At 41.3% G+C, this 19563-nt stretch overlaps 1 protein-coding gene across 2 annotated transcripts in view; it reads left to right on the plus strand.

Annotated features, from left to right (window-relative positions):
- Positions 1-19563, plus strand: part of ELOVL6 (ELOVL fatty acid elongase 6) — a 126807-nt gene that overhangs the window by 31671 nt on the left and 75573 nt on the right. The gene's annotated exons all lie outside the window — the stretch shown is intronic.

The raw sequence follows: 19563 nt of genomic DNA on the forward strand, positions 1-19563 counted from the left end.
CTGAGGGGAGCAGCAGGCGAGACAGGAGAGGTCTGCTGCACCGTGTGGGTCAGCTCCCTGGCTGGGGATTGAACTCATGCTGCAGTGGCAACGGATAGCTTGACAGTGCTGCATCCTTGCACCACCAGGAAGGCCCCACAATTTCTTTGAGTGATTTTGTGGTGATCTTTTAAGTCTATCCTTACTGTAAGTTTAGAAAAAAGGCTGCCCTTAAACTATAGACAACTCAAATAAATATTCTTTCTGGATGTAAATAAATGCTAGATCTAGAAATAAATGATAGATCTAGAAATATACTGGTGGAGCAAAAAAAAAATAGTCAATGCTAAGAAAACTAAACTATTGCATATTTAACATGTCTTAGATATATTAGACTTGGTATCTCTAAAGGAGCACTACAATATCATTTCCTAAAGAAATGTTTTCTTCAATTTTCTTGAAATAAATTTAATCTTCTGAACATCTATGACTTTATTCTGTACCTCCAGAAAAAGGCTTATTTATCTTTTAAGGTAATTTTATTTAAGGGAAATCCTATATTTTCAAACTATTAAGAAGGCTGTAAAACAATGACATTTCATTAAAATTGTTTTAAAACAATTTTAAAAAAGAAATAGAATTTTTTTTATTCAATGGAAAGAATGTATCAGCTTCCTTTTATGTTTATAGCTTGCCACATCTAGACATGATACACCTAAGTTGTTTTCCTTAGGTGTGGTTTCAATTTAATGGCCTCAAGTATCTTGGTTAGATACAGTCTGGGACATTTGTAATGTGTATTTTGGCCATAAATGATAATGTTTTCATTTATCTTGGGCCAAACCAGCAGCTTACTAATTGTTTCAGTAGTTAAATGAAATTTCATTTTTGTGAATATGAATGCAATACTCCTGTTGTTTTATTATTTCAGCTGGGTTTAAAGATTTAATATTTTTATTCCATTTTTTGAAAATTATATATACATTGTTTTGCTTCATCAGTTAAATTGTGTGCACCTGGAGGCCTAGCATTACAGAGCTATACATATAATCTTTATTTTTCCTAAAAATTTTACTTAATATAGAGAAATATTAGGATTCATTTCATTAAAGCAGAGAAGTTTACTGTCAAAAAAATTTTTTAAGGGAATACATTTCTATCAGCTGTAATTTCTGCTTTCAGTGAATAGGTCTGGTGCATGTAAATTTTTTTTAAGACTTATTTATTTATTTATGCAAGCACTGGCTGGGTACAGTCGAAATTGCGGGAGGGTGAAGAGAATTCACCAGAGCCAGAGTAGGGAGCAGAACAGGCAGACTGATGAAGTACACTGCTGAGGGGAGCAGCGGGTAGCAGGAGAGATCTGCCTGCCATGTGGGACCCTCACAGCCGGCACTGCAGGAGAGGTCTGTCGCATCATGTGGGACCTTCACCTGTGGCCAGGGATCGAACCGGCACTGCAGAGGCTGTGGGCAGCTCCGCAGCCCAGTGATCAACCGCTGTGCCACCAGGGGAGGCCCTGGTGCATGTAATTTTAAATAACAAATTGTAGCAAATTTAGGAAACACAAAGAAGCAAAAATAAGAAAATAAATGTTACTTTGAGATTTAACACTAACATTTTGTGCTAATATTTTTGAATTTATATTTCCCTCTGTCCATTTCCAGTTTTCTCTTCGGACAATATTATCACCAAATTCACGAAGTATTTTTATGTACCCTTACTTTTTTTCTTATATGGAAGGGACACAATTTCCCACATTGTTAGTTACTTCCGTCATGTGGGAGAATTAGATTTCTTCAGTTTACTGGACAGAATCTACCCACGGATGAAGGAATTGTGTTGAGATGGTTTCTACTGCAAGTCAGATTATAGTTACTGTGGCTTAAAACATAAAGACATCAAATTAAATAAGTGTAATTGGAAGCCTCTGTACTTGTTCAGGAATTTAATAATATCAGTGATTCAGGTTCTATCTGAGTTTTGGTCTTGGCTATCAATGTTGCAGCAATTTTTTCTTCATGGCTACAAGATGGCTGCCATATCACCTCTGTCCCACCTCCAAATTCTCCAACAGAAGGGAAAAGGGCAGCAGCAAAGAAGTCTTTTTGTTCTTGCCGAGGAAAATGGTCCAAGCCAACTTGCTCTCGTAAACTTATAGAAGGATTTGCTCCTGTTTTGCTATAACCTCATCTCATTGACCAAGGCCTCAGGCCACTGCCTCTTAGACCATTCACTGGTAGAGAAGACTGAGGTTGCTTTGCCTACCCTTAGACTGCTGACAAAGAGCCTGTGGTGAAACGCTTCTACCTGTCTTGCTTTATTTCTCAGGATAGGACACATTACCCTCCAAGGAATATAAGGTCAGGGCATCTTCTCCCATACCAGCATGAGACCATGCAGTCTAAGAAGAAAGAAAAGTCTTAAGACTGCAAAAAAATTCCTTTACATACTTTTTGCAAGACCAAATGCTCTTATTAAAAGTAAAACATTGAGGGGACTACACCTGAGAGGGGAGCAAGTATTGTTTAAAAATGAATAATGTTGTAAATAAAAATTAAAAAATAATAAAAAATAAAAGTAAAACATTGATTTATCCATGGAGCTGTTAAATGTAAATTACTTTGTGAATAGCTCCTTATCCTCTAAAGATCTCAAAATATTAACCTAATGGAAATGGAAGAATAATTCTGAAACAAATTATTAAAAAATAATACTTCCTTGTACTGTGTGACATAAGCATCCTAACACTTGACCCGAGGTTGACAAAGTACTGGGGTCACTGTCAGAAGGTATCATTCATTGTAAGCTTTTCAATGCAAAACTCAGGTGCAGATCTTACCAGCCCTTCCAAAGCAAGGTCCCATGCTAGCATTAGTAGCCTTAATGTTTCTGTTGAAAGGAACAACCTATGTTAATAACATCACATGAAAGGAAGGATGATAAACTGTGACTGAGCCAGAAGGCCTGGTCCCCCAGCTCTATAACCTTGGGGAGGTTGACCTGTCTTCTCCGAGCTTTAGTTTCCTTATGTGTAAAATCAAGAAAATCATTCTTACCCAATAGTGTTGTTGTATATAAAGCATTTGCTAGCACTATGCCAATTTTAGGTGTGTTACCATTGATGTCAAATGGTAAACACACGGTCCATAGTTGGATAAACGAAGGTCCATAGTTCAGGTTTACACAGTACATTTACATTATTTTTTATAAAGATTTATTTATTTTTGCATACAAGAACTGGGTACAGGCCAGAGGTGTGGGGGGTGGGGTGGGGGGATGGTGAGAGTATTCACCAGAGACAGAGTGGGGAACAGAAAGGCAGACTGACTAAAATACACTGCTGAGGGGAGCAGTGGGCGAGTCAAGAGAGGTCTGCCGTGCCATGTGGGGAGCTCCCTGGCTGGGGATCAAACTTGTCCCACGTTGGCTACGGATAGCTTCATAGGTTGTGTCTTAACCCCTTGCGCCACCAGGGAGGCCCTACATTTACATTATTTTTACCATTATTGAGAACCCTCATTGCAACCTTGAGCTAAGAGCTTCATCCCTGTTTTATAGGCGAGAACATTATACTTTAATGTCCTTCTCGTGTGAGTCCAAAAATGAGTCTTTTTAGGTTTTTTTACTTATAGCATAAGCAGAAATTATATGTAGAATGTATGTATTCTTAGGTTATGTGGTCCATAGGATCATATTAGGAAGTACAAAGAAAAAGGAATGATGGGTTAATAGATAACAAGTATCCCGAGAGTTAATTGCACTCAGAAGGAATAATTATGTTCATTCACTGCATTAAATTTTGGGGGTGATTCTAGATGCCTAGATAGGGCGGCTTAAGGGAGAGACTGAAATGTTGGTAAAGGTCATAGTATGTTAAGTCATGGTTTCCTGTGCTTTGAATATTTCTTCTTATGCCTGTGGATTTTGCCTCTGTGACTGAGAGGTCTGAAGGAAGGCAGATACAGTCTGGTGAATGTGTGTTGACACTAGGAATGTCAAGGTCAGTGCAGGAGGGAACTCCAGGTCAATAGAAAATTCTTAGTTCAGTCTGATTCAATAAGACCAGTGGCCGAAAGAGATAGCATCTGAACTTTTAATGTTTTTTTTAATTTGTGCTCAAAAGTAACAACATTAATCATTATGAAAATATGTATTTGAAATGGCTAAGTGCATTACTATCTGATCTTTTAAATCTCTCCAGCTTGCATGGAACGTCATTTCACCCAATTTTTTGCCTAAGCCTCTTGCAGAATGACCAATCAGTTACCAAGGAATTTTTTTTACCGTTCATAGGCTGGCAGCAGGGTCTGTTTTATAGGCTAGTGACAGGGACTGTTTTAATAACAGGGCAAATTACATACTGTGGCCTCCTGCTATCTAGAAATCTGGTAAGGATATGTCCTCATCGGTTTCATATCATGGTCTGGAGTTTTTTGAAATGTTTCAGACATGGATGCTCTGGGTTGAGAAATGCCTGGTGAGAGAGTATCATTTGGGGCATTAAGGGAAGTTGGCATGGTTATTACTGCTCTGGGACCACTATTCAGGGAGCACTGGGTCTCCTGGGATACATCCTGTCTGTTCCTATAACCACCTGTTCTCAGCCCAGACTGCATGAGGACCTATTTCCCTGTTTGAGTTCATTCTCACAATTTGACAAAAGTCCCACCCAGTCATTTATGTTGTCTGGGCAGAGAAACAAGTCAGAGGTGCTATTTGAATAAATAGATAAGCGGATAAAGTCAGTGGATGAAATTATATACTATTATGGTGATGGATGATGTGCCTTTTGTACTTCCTTACCTGTCCCTATAGACTCACTTAGCACCAGCTTGATGAACACTGCGCACAAGAAAAGCATGTGAAGAGTTGGTGTAGCTCTGACCACTGCATTTCCTCTGTTCTTAAGACCAGAAGAAAAGCAGATTGGAGAGAGAAATTCGGGGAACATTGTTGGTTCCCTGCTCACTATAACCTAAAGGTGAGATGAAAGTCCTCGTATTTCCAGACACAGTGTCCATGTTTCATTGTAACAAGAGTCACAGCCCTTTGCAGAGTCCACAGTCAATAGAAATCAGCCAGAATTTTAAGTGCTGTGGGTTAAGGCAAGTATTTTCACAAGCATTTATTTGAAATGAAACTAAGATCACATTTCTTTTTTTTTTTAAAGATTTATTTATTTATGCATAAAAGAGCTGGGGTACAGGCTAGAGATGCAGGGGGTGAGAGGATTCACCAGATACAGAGTGGAGAACAGAACAGGCAGATTGACTGAAATACACTGCTGAGGGGAGCAGCGGATGAGATAGGAGAGGTCTGCCATGCCATGTGAGTTGCTCCCTGCCTGGGAATCGAACTCGTGCTGCAGTGGCTGCGGATTGCTTCATTGTGCATTGCTTAACCCCTTGTGCCACCAGGGAGGCCCAGGGTGTACTGGTTTTAAGCAGCCCATATGCACAACTGGGGGACAGGGGTCAGGGTGTTCCTGGGTCAAGCCACCCAGCCATGACTAAGGACTGGAGCATGCCTGGCATGCAGGAGATAGGCAAGAAGACAGGAGGGCTGTGTCCAACGACTGGTGGACAGAACCGCTTGTAAATACCCCAGTCTGTTCAAATTATAGTCCTTTGGGGTTGGCAGATGTACATGCAAAATACAGGTAGGATGCAATAGAGCCAGTGCTTGGGGGTGGATTATTGTGACCCAGGAAGGAAAATCGCCATGCAGTGGAAAGTTGAGAGAGGCAAGGACCTTGAGAGTTCATAGTTGGATAAACCAGGAGAACTGGGGCTTTATTTGGAAGGCAGTACCAAGAGAATATTATTTACTGCATGTCCCCCATGCCAGCGAGACCTTCACGGTAAGCTGAGGTTATTCAGCAGTGTTGTTCCCTGCCTCTCTGTCACCCAGGGAAAAAGAAGAAACACAAGAACATCAGGGAGTTCTTGTCATCTTATGATGGGAAAAGAAAGTCAGATGTCTAATGACTGCTCAAGACAACAAGATGATTTTTCGGGCAATAAATTAAGTACAATCCAAGATCTTGGACCAAATACCTAACAACCTTTGGGTGAAAGTCAGTTTATGTGAAAGAAAGACTTTAACACAGGGGCAAACAACCATGGGCTGGAGGCCCCCCCAGTGATCCGCAGGCCAGAATTCACTGTACCCGGGGGAATCCAGAATGCTGACAGTATCTCCCCTGAAGATCAGATCTGAGCTGGCGTTTGTTGATCAACAGTTCCCGGGTGCTGGCACTCGGTGTCACTGTCACAGGAGGCAGCCGGGTGTGTCGAGAAGCAGGTCCCCAGCAGGCCGTCTGTTACAGAGAGAAGCCCGATCAGTCTTCTTGCTTGGAGGAGATAACCTCTCTCCAATCTCTCCAAGGGACCAGAGTGGGAGAGGATATAGGCTTGTCTTTGAGAACTTGTCAACTCAGATTTGCTCCAGTGCATGGGTAAATGTTTGGTTTTTCAAAGCAGGTATTACCTGGCAACCTTCACATACCTTGTTTCATAAATCCTCCTGATAATCCTGACAGGAATGCATTATAATTGTTATTTCATAGTGGAGGAAACTGAGGCTCCCCTCTGCTCCACAGCTAGTGTGTGACTGCTTTGGGATTAGAACTCACTCCAGTGGCAGCTCCTGAGACCAGAGCCACACTGCTCTAGTCACCTCCGTGCCATTTGTCAAAGCAGACAGCGCTACAGCAGGTCTCAGCTGGACAAGCTGAGCTCTAGGGGTCAGCCCTGTGTCTTGTGGCGCTGTTAAAACATGGGGTTTGGTGAGCATCAGTAGCTGAGAGGAGACTCAGCCCAGGCTGACTGAGGTTGTCGTGGGGTGGTTGTAGGGAGTGAGGTTGACGGCTTGAGTGTAGCTTGACAGCATGGAAACCAGACCGCGGAACTGGAGAAGGAAGCTCGGGTGGGCTGGGAGGAAGCACATAAATCGGGTGTAAAAGGTACTCTTGTCTTTCATAAATCCAAAAGATCTAGTACGAACTTGATGAAATTGCTTATCGTTAACTAATTTGACCTATACAGTGGTTCAGCTGAAAGAGTTCAACTAAAAGAGATCCTGGATATTGTTATAATCATGCTTTTATTTCACTTCCGCTTTTACCTGAGAGCCCATGGGAGAGGATTGCCCTTTGGAGCTGGTGTTTGTAGATACCAAACAATCTGCACTGTTCGTCCAACAAACTGGAAGCCAGTTCTCTTTTTGCAGAAAAGAGGTTAAGGCTGCTGCACGGTGGTCTACCAGTTAGATGCGCAGAAAGCCCCAATCTGCTTTGCCTCTCAATCCGCCCTCATCAGAACAAGCAGCAGCCTACCTGCCTTCCCTCTAGCCTGCTTCCCTTGAGCAAATCTCCATGGCATTTCTATGGCAAAGTTGTTGTAATAGTTGAATTCTGTGAAAGTGCTTCCCAAGTACCTGGTCCAAATACTCATGCTACGAGTGATATTTCCTTTTCTCACTCATGGCCTCATTTTCCTTGCCCTGAACCTATTGTCAGAAAACCTGTGAACGCCCATTTTCTGTGTAACACCCTGAGTCCCAGATCCGTTTTTGCCACTTCATGCTTTGGTGAACTTCCCTCCGCCTCCATGTCTAAGTGTGAAATTGGGGTAATCAAATTGGGCTGCCTTAAGAATCAAGCCAGATAAGGGGTGCAAGTCAATTACTGAATGCCCAGCCCTTAATAAGCCTTCCATAAGGGGTGGCTTTTCCTGGCATGGCTGTGGGCAGCCTCTCGAGCTTTGCCTTTCCACATAACAAAGTTCCTGATCAACGATAAAAACTTTTCATTGCTCACAAATTGCCCATCAAATTGACTTGTTTCCCAGCCTGACATGCAGGATTCTTTGCAGCGTGACCTGGCCTCCCCACTCCAGTCTCCTCCTCTTTCCCTCCTCCTGTGTAGACTCAGCTGTGATCCTGGCCAACAGGACCTGCTTCTCATGTGTTACCATCTATCCTCTTCCTTTTGTCCCTGTCACCTGGAATATCTGTCCCCTTTCCTTTTAAGATTTATCTGGAAAGTCCATCCATTAAATGGTTTTGATATTGGCGTTTAAAACCACCAACTGTTCTATTGAGCTGTGGTGGGTTTTCTCATAATAAAGTGAGTCGTGACTTGTCACCTTTTTGGGACTCTATTGTCCTTGGTAAGACTTGGCTTTCCGCCAACCTGCTCTAATGGACAGTAAGTTCAACAACTATTTGCAGAGTTTTATTTGTTCATTTGAATGAATGTTTTTGGAGGATAGGTATTTGACTGGCACTGACCCCTGCTCTGATGGATCTTCCGTGCTGCTAGGACAGAGAGGTCCTAAACATGTAAACAAAGAAAGAAAGCAGGACAGCATTAGGTGTCAGTCAGTACTGTAATGAAAGTAAAATAGCGATGGAATAGGAGGTGACCTGCAGCCCGACCAAGCTGTTTAGCTAAGGGGTGTATTAAGGTATCATTGCAGCTCAATAGTGATTCAGCATTCATTGTTGTGGAAGCAAATTCCACCCCTGCTAAAAGCAGAAAACAATCCAATTTTAAAAAAAGGGCAGAAAATGGGCAGAAGATCCACATTTTCCCAAGACATACAGATGGCCAACAGGCACGTGAAGAGGTGCTCGCAGTCCTGTGGCTCTCCAGGGAAATGCAGAGCAAAACCACAATGAGATCTCACCTCACATCTGTGAGGGTGGCTAGCATCCAAAAGACAAGAAAGGGAAAGTGTTGGTGAGAGTAGAGAAAGAAGGAACTCTTGTGGACAGTTGGCAGGAACCATTGCAGAAGAGGGAGCAGATGCCTTGAGAAATCAGAGATAAAACTAGCACGTGAGGTAGTAACTCCACTTCTGGGTATTTATCCATGGAAAGTGAAAACACTAACTTAAAAATCTATCTGCCCACATGCTCATTCGTGACTGTTTATGATAGCCAGGCTGTGGAAACAACGCAGTGTCCACTGATGGGTGAATAAAGGAGGTTTGATAGATACACACACACACACACACACACACACACACACACACACACATAAAAGATAAATACTGTATAATGTCACTTGTGTGGGGAATCTAAAACAAAGGAATAAAAATGAACTCATGGGGCCTCCCTGGTGGCACAAGGGGTCAAGACACAACCTATGAGTCTATCCGCAGCCACTGCAGCAAGAGTTCAATCCCCGGCCAGGGAGCTACCCACATGGTGCAGCAGACGTCTCCTGTCACCCGCTGCTCCCCTCAGCAGTGTATTTCAGTCAGTCTGCCTGTTCTGCTCCCTCTCTCTCACACACACACCCCTGCACCTCTAGCCTACACCCCATTTCTTCAATGCATAAATAATAAATAAATAAATCTTTAAAAAATAACAGACCAGACCAGACCACTGAATTTAATAGGAATCCATGAATATAGGCTACTATCAATAAATGAGAGAAAAGTGAATGAGGGAAGTTCTCCCTTCTATGTAGATTTTGAAATGCCAGGCTGGGAAAAGGGTCATAAAGAAAATGAGTGAGAGAACTAGGGAAGAAGACTCTTGGTAAAGAGTTGGGCTAGATTGTAAATTTTTTTTACTACCAGTGAATTGAGCGTGTGGGGCAACAGGCAGTCACATGCATTGTGGGAATAAACAATGGCTACAATCTTGGAGAACTTCAGGCAGTCTCTGTCCAAAATTTTTTTTTATAGCCCAGAGGTGCTTTATTTTTTCCAGGCGTGTTTTTATTTTATCATGCTGTGACTTTGCAGGGAGTGGGTCCCAGCAGCTCAGCCTCCTCTATGTGGTTCTCACAGAGTGAGCTTCCCTGGGTGCAGCAGGCTGGTGGTTCAGCTGAACTCAGGTATCTTTCTTTTTTTTTTTTTTTTTTTTTTTTTTTTTTAAGATTTATTTATTTATTTGTTTGATTGATTTATTTATTTATGCAAGCACTGGGTACAGTCAGAAGCGCGGGAGGGTGAGAGAATTCACCAGAGCCAGAGCGGGGAGCAGAGCAGGCAGAAGGACCGAAGTACACTGCTGAGGGGAGCAGCGGGCGGCAGGAGAGGTCTGCGCGCCATGTGGGACCCTCCTCTGGTGGCTGGGGAGCAGCCAGGGATCGAACCGGCGCCTCTAGGCCGCGGGCAGCTTCGCAACCCAGCGCTCAACCGCTGCGCCACCGGGGAGGCCCTGAACCCAGGTATCTTTCTCTTTGGCTTCTTTTTATTCTGTCATTTTCCCTCACATTTCAGGAAGGTATCTCGGCTCATAGAGTGCTCAATATCCTCACTGTTGGTGGAAATATAAATTCCTTGTCTTCTAACAGTCATTTTGGAGAGTCATTTTGCATTCCCTCCTGTTAAATAGACCAAGGTTAAAAAGACTTGAGTTGATGCGAACAGATCTCAAAGATACATTATTGGAAATAGAAAATATTAGAATACGCAATAGTATTTAAAATGTGATTAAAGCAGGTATAAGTGAGTATGTTAACATACATAAAATGCAGAAAAGTCAGGAGTGGAATTGGAGACACTGAGAGGGAATGAGATTTGATTTTTATTTTGTAGTTTTTCTATATTACTTGACTTTTATTTTCCTAGTAAAACTTTAAATCTCCCTAAATTTAAACACATTTCTTTTTCTTCATATGATGACCATATATGTTATTATTAACTGCCAGGACCTCTGTATTATAAATCCCATGAGAGTAAGTGATTTTGTCTGTCTCTTTACCCTGGATGTGCCCTGGTACCTTGCCACTTAGTAGCCACTTAATCACATTTTGCTGATTAAGTGAATGAAAGAATAGAATTTTGAAACAGTGTCCAACATTTAAATGCAACAATTCTACTGTCAGTTGTTGTCTCCACTTTTTAAAAAAAAGATTTATTTATTTATGCATACAAGAACTGGGGTACAGGCCACGGGTGTGGGGGGTGAGAGAATCCACCAGAGACAGAGTGGGGAACAGAACAGGCAGATTGACTGAAATGCACTGCTGATGGGGAGCAGCGGGGCAAGTCAGAGAGGTCTCCTGCGCCATATGGGTTGCTCCCTGGCGGGGGATCAAACTGGTGCTGCAGTGGCTGCGGACAACTTCATAGGTTGCGTCTTAACCCCTTGCGCCACCAGGGAGGCCCTGTCTCCATTTTTACGGAAGAAAGAGAAAAAAACTGCAAATCCCAATGTCAGTGTAGAAGAGATTAGAATAGAAAAAAGAAAGCAATTGTATAAAGCTGAGTTTGGTATTAGAGTTGAGGCTAACATGGTGAGGCATGACTGATTAACCTATAATATCCTCCAGCTTCTCAGTTTCTGATTGAAAAATGGTTGTTACCTTTGGTCCTGGTTCTTAAGAGACACAGAAAAAGGTTAAGAAATGTGTGGTTTTCATCAGAGCTGTGTTCCTATCTCACTAAACAAACTGCACCTGAGGATATGTGTAGGTTTATCCCAGAAGTGAGTGACACAAAACTGATTACATTGTGTTGCATTTAAATTTTTTGTGATCTGCAAAACGGAACTAATTGAATCATAGACTTTCTGTGGAAGTCGTTGAGTTCTACTGACATGGAAAGATGCAAACTAACATCATAAAAAACAAAACAGGGAAGTAAGCTGATTTGGATTTTCATAATTAATGTTAGTAAATGTCCAGGTTCTAAATACGTCCAAGAAAAAGCATAATGATTGTCTTAAACATTGGATGAAAGCATAATTAAATGATTTGACAGACTTAGATTTTAAGTATTCTGTGAGCTGGCATTTACCTTTGTGTTTATGTATAAAGTGAGTATTTAATTACTATTGAAATATATTTGTTTAATTCTGGCTGTTCCTAGATGTGGAAATACTAAGTACAGATCTCTCCTGCTCTTTGTAAGTCACTATTTCCTGCTTCCCTTCCTTTTAGGGTTATACTTAATGAAACAAAGTGTCCTATAGACCAATTCAAGAAGTGTAATTCCTCCACCCTGTCTTTCACAGCGGACACAATTCCTTGACATATTTGGCACCCAGTAAGGGTTTATTCAATCGCTGTTGGTTTTCCTCTTAAAGAAAGATGAGATAAAATTTCTTTGAAAATGCTTAACAGGTTATTTGGTGACTCTTTTTCTACCAGATACTGTGTACTATTTAGTATCTGACCTACTCAGAGTAGATGACCAGGGACTCTGGCTACAGATCCAAGTTATGTCCCTCTTCACTTCTGTTTGCAACAACCTGTGAAGTTGGAGGGAGCAAGTGAAGTTGGTTATTTGATATGAGGGGTAAATATTAGATTTTTGAGTCTTTCTTTCTAGTGCCTGTAACTTCTCATGGTCCTCTGGCCCTTTATACTCGGATCTTCACATCTGCCAAAAAATAGATGCTGAGCCAGTTTGCAAAGATTGTTACAAAGCAGATGAACGAGGAAAAGGCATCTTTCACCAGCCCTGCAACTCTTCCTTTAGCCACAAATATCCATCCAGGGGCTACCACCTGAAGCTGTCTTCAGAAATAATGTGCTTTGGAGTAGATGCTGTTTTCAGTTTCAGAATATATTTTATTCCAAGGCAGACGTTCATTCATCCAATGTTCATTGCATTAGCCAAAGAAGCACAAAACTCACTGCTTAATGAAAGTAATTCAATCCTCCTGTCTCTTCTTGTCTGAGCAGGAAGCCTGTGCTTCCTCTCTCAGGGAATCTTTTTGTCTCTGGACACACACAAAGATTTTGAGGGAGTGCAGTAAGGCCTGGAAGTATCCTTGGGAGGAGAAGCCCTTACCTTTCCTTATCTGCTCCACAGCAGTCCTTCAGGGAGAATCTCATCCCCATTCTAGGTCACTTGTTACCTAATCCTCTTGCTTGATGTGCCTCCCACTCCTGAAAACATTGCAACTCCCTCAGTATCTAGATTGAAACAACCATGGCAGCTTCAGTAACTACTAATCTCTTGCATTTTCAAGGTGACTGGTAGAATCTCTCTATTCTTCTAGCAGGTTCTAGTTTTCTTTGGTCTCCTTCCTCTTTTTCTTTTTCTTTGTCTCTTGAATAGATACTTTAAGAAAGGAAAGCTGGTATCTCTGGAGGCATGTCCTCAAAGGCACTGTTCCTCAGAGAATGTTTGTTCAATGTCTTTTTTTTTTGTTTGTTTGTTTATTTTTATAGAGGCATGTTTATTTATTTGTTTGTTTGTTTATACAAGCACTGGGTACAGTCAGAAGCGCAGGAGGGTGAGAGAATTCACCAGAGCCAGAGCGGGGAGCAGAGCAGGCAGAAGGACCGAAGTACACTGCTGAGGGGAGCAGCGGGCGGCAGGAGAGGTCTGCGCGCCATGTGGGACCCTACTCTGGTGGCCGGGGAGCAGCCGGGGATCGAACCGGCGCCCCAGAGGCTGCGGGCAGCTTCGCAACCCAGCGCTCAACCGCTGCGCCACCGGGGAGGCCCCTCAGTGTCTTTTTATTTTCATCGTGTGCCTACTTTATTCCTACACTGCATTGTAGCAGTTCTGGTCATTCAGACAGTGAGTGGTTGGTCACAGGACTTACACCCTCAAGCTGTAATCACCTGGGAAGATTTTACTGTCACTAATGCTCACCTGAGCATCTCTGGAGGTATGAGATCAGGAGATTGAAAAAATTCTTCTGGAGTTGAGATAATGAGAACTTTTGCTTAATGAAGATATTGGAAATAAAGGTTCTATTTATCTGCCCAGCCGATTCTGATTCTTTGAAACATAGCTGGAATGTGTATCTATTCTGTCATGGCATATTCAGCTATCTCTGGGTCTGGATGGGAATAAATAAACCAGGACAGTTTGGGTCTCTTTTCTGTTTGGAAAGAATTAAATTGTGATACTATAAAAATAATTATTCCCTTCTGATGTCAATAGTATAGTTAAATCCTGGTATTTGTGATGCACATTTTAAACTCTGATTTGTAGTAGACTGCATTTTAATATATTTGGTGAATTTTATAGTTATTATTAATCAATTTCCCATTCTTTCAGACCTTGGGGCTAATTATTTTGTTGACTATATTTTAAGATAATATTTTTATGATCAATACTATTAACATTAATATACTATGTGACTAAATGCAAGAGAATTCTAAAGCCACAGTCACTAATAAATATATTAGTTTCATGATTTAATTCTAAAAGAGTTATTACAATGATTTGTTACCTCACACCTTTTAAGAACTAAAAGTTTTTGTCTGTGTCAACATGGTCATTAGGCACCTCAGAATTCTGTTTTCATAGAGTTTAAAAAATGTTATCGGGCCTCCCCGGTGGCGCAGTGGTTGAGCGCTGGGTTGCGAGGCTGCCCGCTGCCTCTGCGGCGCCGGTTCGATTCCCGGCTGCTCCCCGGCCACCAGAGGAGGGTCCCACATGGCGTGCAGACCTCTCCTGCCGCCCGCTGCTCCCCTCAGCAGTGTACTTCGGTCCTTCTGCCTGCTCTGCTCCCCGCTCTGGCTCTGGTGAATTCTCTCACCCTCCCGCGCTTCTGACTGTACCCAGTGCATGTACGAACAAACAAATAAATAAATAAAAATAAAACATGCCTCTATAAAAAAAAAAAAAAAATGTTATCAGTTATGGTGAAAATTGGTTAATAATTTCTTGCCTAATAGTATATTCAGTATCTTTTGTGTGCTTAAAGTCCATCATTCATTGAGGTCTCATAATAACACTCCAGGGAAGATAATTACCTTTTTACAAGTGAGGATGTTGAGGCTCAGTCACAGAATTGGTAAGCGTTTAAAAAGTAGGATTTGGACTTGGTTTTTCTCGAGAGCTATTGTCTTTTCCTCTTGGTCACATTTTTGGCCTTCGTGGAGCCAGAGTAGGATTTCTCCCTCCAGTTCATTACTGAGCATTGTACAGAGTGACTCAGTGTGGTGTTCTATCTCCGACACCCCACAGCTGCACCCAGCCACCCTCCACTCAGCAGTGACAGTGTAAGACAGATGTTAGCAGCTGATAAGGAATTCAGAGGGCTTGGGTTTCATGATAGAGAAAACTTAAAGAATAATTGTAGAGACAAAAAACAATGCTAGACTTTACATTCAGAAAGGAATATGATGACAGAGTCTGGAACTTTTCACATCTCTTAATTTTTCTAAGCCAAAGAAGAATTGGTATTTTTAATAGGCAAGGTCTCTGCTTGGTAGAAAATTGTGGTTGGAGAGAAACTATTTCTGTTTTCATTGCAAATGAGGTAAATAATACTGCCAGGTCAATGGAGACAGCTAAGCCCGGAAAAGCTGCTTACTTTGCATTAAGAAACGACAAAGTCAGAAGCAGCTCTTTATTCCATCTCTAGAGTTATTCCAGGAATGGCGCTGAAAAGTTCAGTGGATCCCATTTTAAACAAAGATCTGTTAGCTTTGTTTAAATCTGTAAAGCCGCCCTTTAAAACTTTAAGATTCTAAGACCTTTCACTTCCTTTTTCACGTGGAAGCACAGGCTAAAAGTTTTCAATTTCTTTTTTTTTTTTTTTTTTTTTTAATAGAGGCATGTTTTATTTATTTATTTATTTGTTTGTTTGTTTTTTGTTATACATGCACTGGGTACAGTCAGAAGCGCGGGAGGGTGAGAGAATTCACCAGAGCCAGAGCGGGGAGCAGAGCAGGCAGAAGGACCGAAGGACACTGCTGAGGGGAGCAGCGGGCGGCAGGAGAGGTCTGCGCGCCATGTGGGACCCTCCGCCGGTGGCCGGGGAGCAGCCGGGGATTGAACCGGCGCCACAGAGGCCGCGGGCAGCTTCACAACCCAGCACTCAACCGCTGCGCCACCGGGGAGGCCCAAAAGTTTTCAATTTCAACACACACCAAAAAAAAAAAAATTTTAGTATGAGATTTTTATGAAGAATACGCTGTATCAGCAATTTATGAGTCTTAAAGAAGTATTTGTTACACTTGATATTTCTTACTTGGCACCTTGCCACCGGTGCATTCTATGGATTGTATAACAAAATGAATTTCTCAAGAATTGCCACTTAATTAAAAGAAGACATAGCCTCTGTAACTGTGGCCATTCTTAACTTGGTCCATTAGCAATCAAGTGCTATCCCACTGTCTAGCAACTATTAAATCAGCCTACTATCCATTAAGGTTTAAAGCAGTCAAGAGACAGAGGTAAGATGCTATCATTCTGTTTTGAAACTAAAAATTTTGTGTAAGAGATTAAGAACTCAGAAGTAGCACTAGCTACCAATTTCCCACAATTTTACAGTAGTTATACTTCTTGTTGTCATTATTATTAAACTTAAAATATCCTCTATGACATCAGGATATTTTCGTAATATGCATTGAGTTATTATTGCTTCATCATCTATGTCAGCGTCCAGATACCCACCTGAAACCCACCCGGGCTGATCTGAGATTACAGTGAGGTGGGGTGTCTCGTTCCCCACCTACATGTGGGGTCCTTCCTTCTCTCTCACCGGCCACTCTACTCATAGCAGGTCCCTAGGTTGGATGACCTCATTTGGAGAGTCGAAAAATCACCTTTGCCAGCTTGAAACAGCAAAATTTAAAAGAACTCAATGTTCACTTTAAAATAAGGTTTCTAGGACAGTGCAGTGGGCACTTTACCATTCTAATGTTTCTGAAATATTTTTAGCCATCACACACACACACACACACACACACACACACACACGTGACCTAGTTGTTTCACCCTCCCTGTTTCTCAGTATGATCTGTGTGTGGACCTGCAACATCACTGGAATTTTCTAGAAATGCAGCATCTCTGTTCTTCCCCAGATGGAATAAAAACTGGCATTGAACAAGAATTCCAGGTGTTTCATATGTTCAGAAATATCCCAAATTTCAGAAGCTGGAATCTGGAACTTCAGCCTGGCAGAAAGACTGAGCGTGGAACTGTTGGCGTTGTCACTGACTAAATTCTCTCAATAAATTCTCGAGAGAATCCTTGACTCTTTTCCAAAAAAGGGGAGATTATGAACTGGGTGGTACAGAGGTGAGAGGTGAACCTGGGGGAAGTAAAGGTTTTAAAACCATAATAATGTAACAGTAGCAGCTGTGAACTAATTCCAGGGGAATAATGCTTGAGACTTCACTAAAACACATGAGTATTTCTCAATATTTTTCATTGACGGTGTCTTCAGTTAACCACTGGCAAAGAAGGCTCCACGATGGGGAGAGGGATGATGAATGGTGTGACCTGTCTCTAGTCTCCAAAGAAAACTGTTCCTTTGGATGGTGTGATCCAACCAGCATTAGCCTTTAAGAACACTTGGGGCTTGGGAGTGGGCCTACCAAGAGTGAAATCAACAAGTCTACATTTAAGAAGTGAATACTGGTACCCTGTGTTAGATAAACTTCCCTTTTGCCACCAGCATTTCCACTCAGAATTTTCCATGTTTCTGTTTTCAGGCAGTGGCTTCATATTGTTCACTGCTACAATTTCTATAATGAGATTAACATTTATTGGCTAATTCTAAATTTCCTGTTCAATCCATTAAGTTCAGAATACAACAAGGCTTAAGGGACTCCTTGTTACTGATGAGGAAACTGAGAAACCAAGACAGTAAGTAATTTTCAAGAAATTATGCAGCTGATAAGTTGTAGAGGCAGGATCTCCCATCCCAAAGATCTTCCTTTAATTATTACTGACCGCATACTACATGTTCTTATGGCCCAGGAGTGCTCTCATAAATGGGTAAGTGAACTGAAGATCACTTTTGCTTTAATTAGTAAGAAACTAAGATCACTCTCTTTAATTAGTAAGAAACTTTTTGGTAAATAATTATTTACAAATCTCTGACACACCCAAGCACCTATGAGTCACAACAAAATTATGATCTTATTGGTAACTCATTAATATAGTAATGGTATTTGACCTCAGAAACTCTCTTTCATGCAGAACTTAAGCAATTAAAAGGTATAAATACATTTAGTTAATTAAAAAAAAATTATTTTGCATGGAAGAACTGGGGTGCAGGCCAGAGGTGTGGGGAATGAGAGGATTCACCAGAGACAGAGTGGGGAGCAGAATAGGCAGATTTACTGAAATACTCTGCTAAGGGGAGCAATGGGGAGACAGGAGAGGTCTGCTGCACTATATGTGGATTTGGTCCCTGATGGGGGTAGAACTCATGCCATGGAGGTGATATCATGATAGTGCTGAGACTTAAACCCTAGGCCACCAGGGAGACCCCTTAGGTAATTTTTTTTTTAACTTTTATTTTAAAGTTAGATATTTTAAAAACACATTTATTATTACCAAATAAAAAGATATAGAAACAAGGATCATGCAATGATAGAAACAAGGATCATGCAATGAACAACTATACAAAGTCATTAAATAGTATCACTAAAAGTGTTTTAAGTAGCTCTTTAAATTTCTTTAACATTTTTAGCTTTTTTAAAATATAAATTTTGGAGGCTTGAAAATATTTCCTTGCCTTCAATTGTTGAGAAAATATTTGTTTTTGAAATTGGCTATTGAAGGTTGATAAAAAGTTTGAAATTTGCTTTTGCCAGACAAAATTATAGTAACATACAGTAATGTGGAACTTACCAGTGTGCTGGGATGTTTGTAGGAAAACATCAAAAAACAAATCTTGGGGCCTCCCCTGGTGGCGCAGCGGTTGAGCGCTGGGCCGCAAGGCTGCGCTCAGCCTTTGGAGCCGGTTCAATCCCCGGCCTCCGGCGAGGGTCCCACAAAAAAACAAAACAAAACAAAACAAAACAAAAACAAATCTTGTAAACAAAAATTCAGAACAGTCTGATTTTTCTGCCTGTATGTTCCAGTTTGCTGGTTCAGGCAATGAGTCTGTGCCACAAGCCTGAGTATGTGGAATTTAACAGTTATTTGAGAATTGTATTGAATATGATGTAGAAAAGAAGGTTCCACTTAGATTTCTGCACCTAAGTGACAATATTCTGGATTTGTCCTTCTCTTTCATCTTATTTCACTCAGCATAATCCCCTCCCCACCTCCAGATCCTTGTTGCTGCAAATGATGAGAGAGTTTATCTTTTTGATGGCTGAGTAGTATTCCATTTTATGTATCTACCACATCTTGATCCACTCATTTGTATTTGGTCACTTAGGTTGTTTTCATAACTTGGTTATTGTAAATAGAGCTGCAGTGAACATGGGAGTGCATGTTTTCCTTTGAATGAGTTTTTTGTGTTCTTTAGGTAGATACCTAGGAGTGGAATCACTGGGTTATATGATAGATCCATTTTCGGTCTTTGAGGATCCTCCACATTGTTTCCAGAGGGGCTAGCCCAGTCTACATTCCCACCAATATTGTATGAGGGGTCCTTTTTCTCCATATCCTGGTCCATACTTTTGTCTCTGGTCTTTTTGATATGGGGAACTCTTACAGGCCAGGAGGTATCTCATTGTGATTTTGATTTGCCTTTCCCTGATAAGTGATGATAAATATTTTTTCATGTCCCTGTTGGCCATCTGTGTGTTTTTTTTGGAGAAGTGCCTGTTTGGCTCTTCTGCTCATTTTTTTGATTGTGTTGTTTTCTCTTTTTTTGAGTTGTAGGAGGTTCTGAGACTTTTTATATCAGCCCCTTGTCAGATGTATGGTGTGCCAGTCTTTTCTTTTGCTGAACTTTTGA

This window comes from Talpa occidentalis, unplaced genomic scaffold (assembly GCF_014898055.3).
Source record: "Talpa occidentalis isolate TD23 unplaced genomic scaffold, MPIMG_talOcc4v2.1 talOcc4.13, whole genome shotgun sequence".
Taxonomy (NCBI): Eukaryota; Metazoa; Chordata; class Mammalia; order Eulipotyphla; family Talpidae; genus Talpa; species Talpa occidentalis.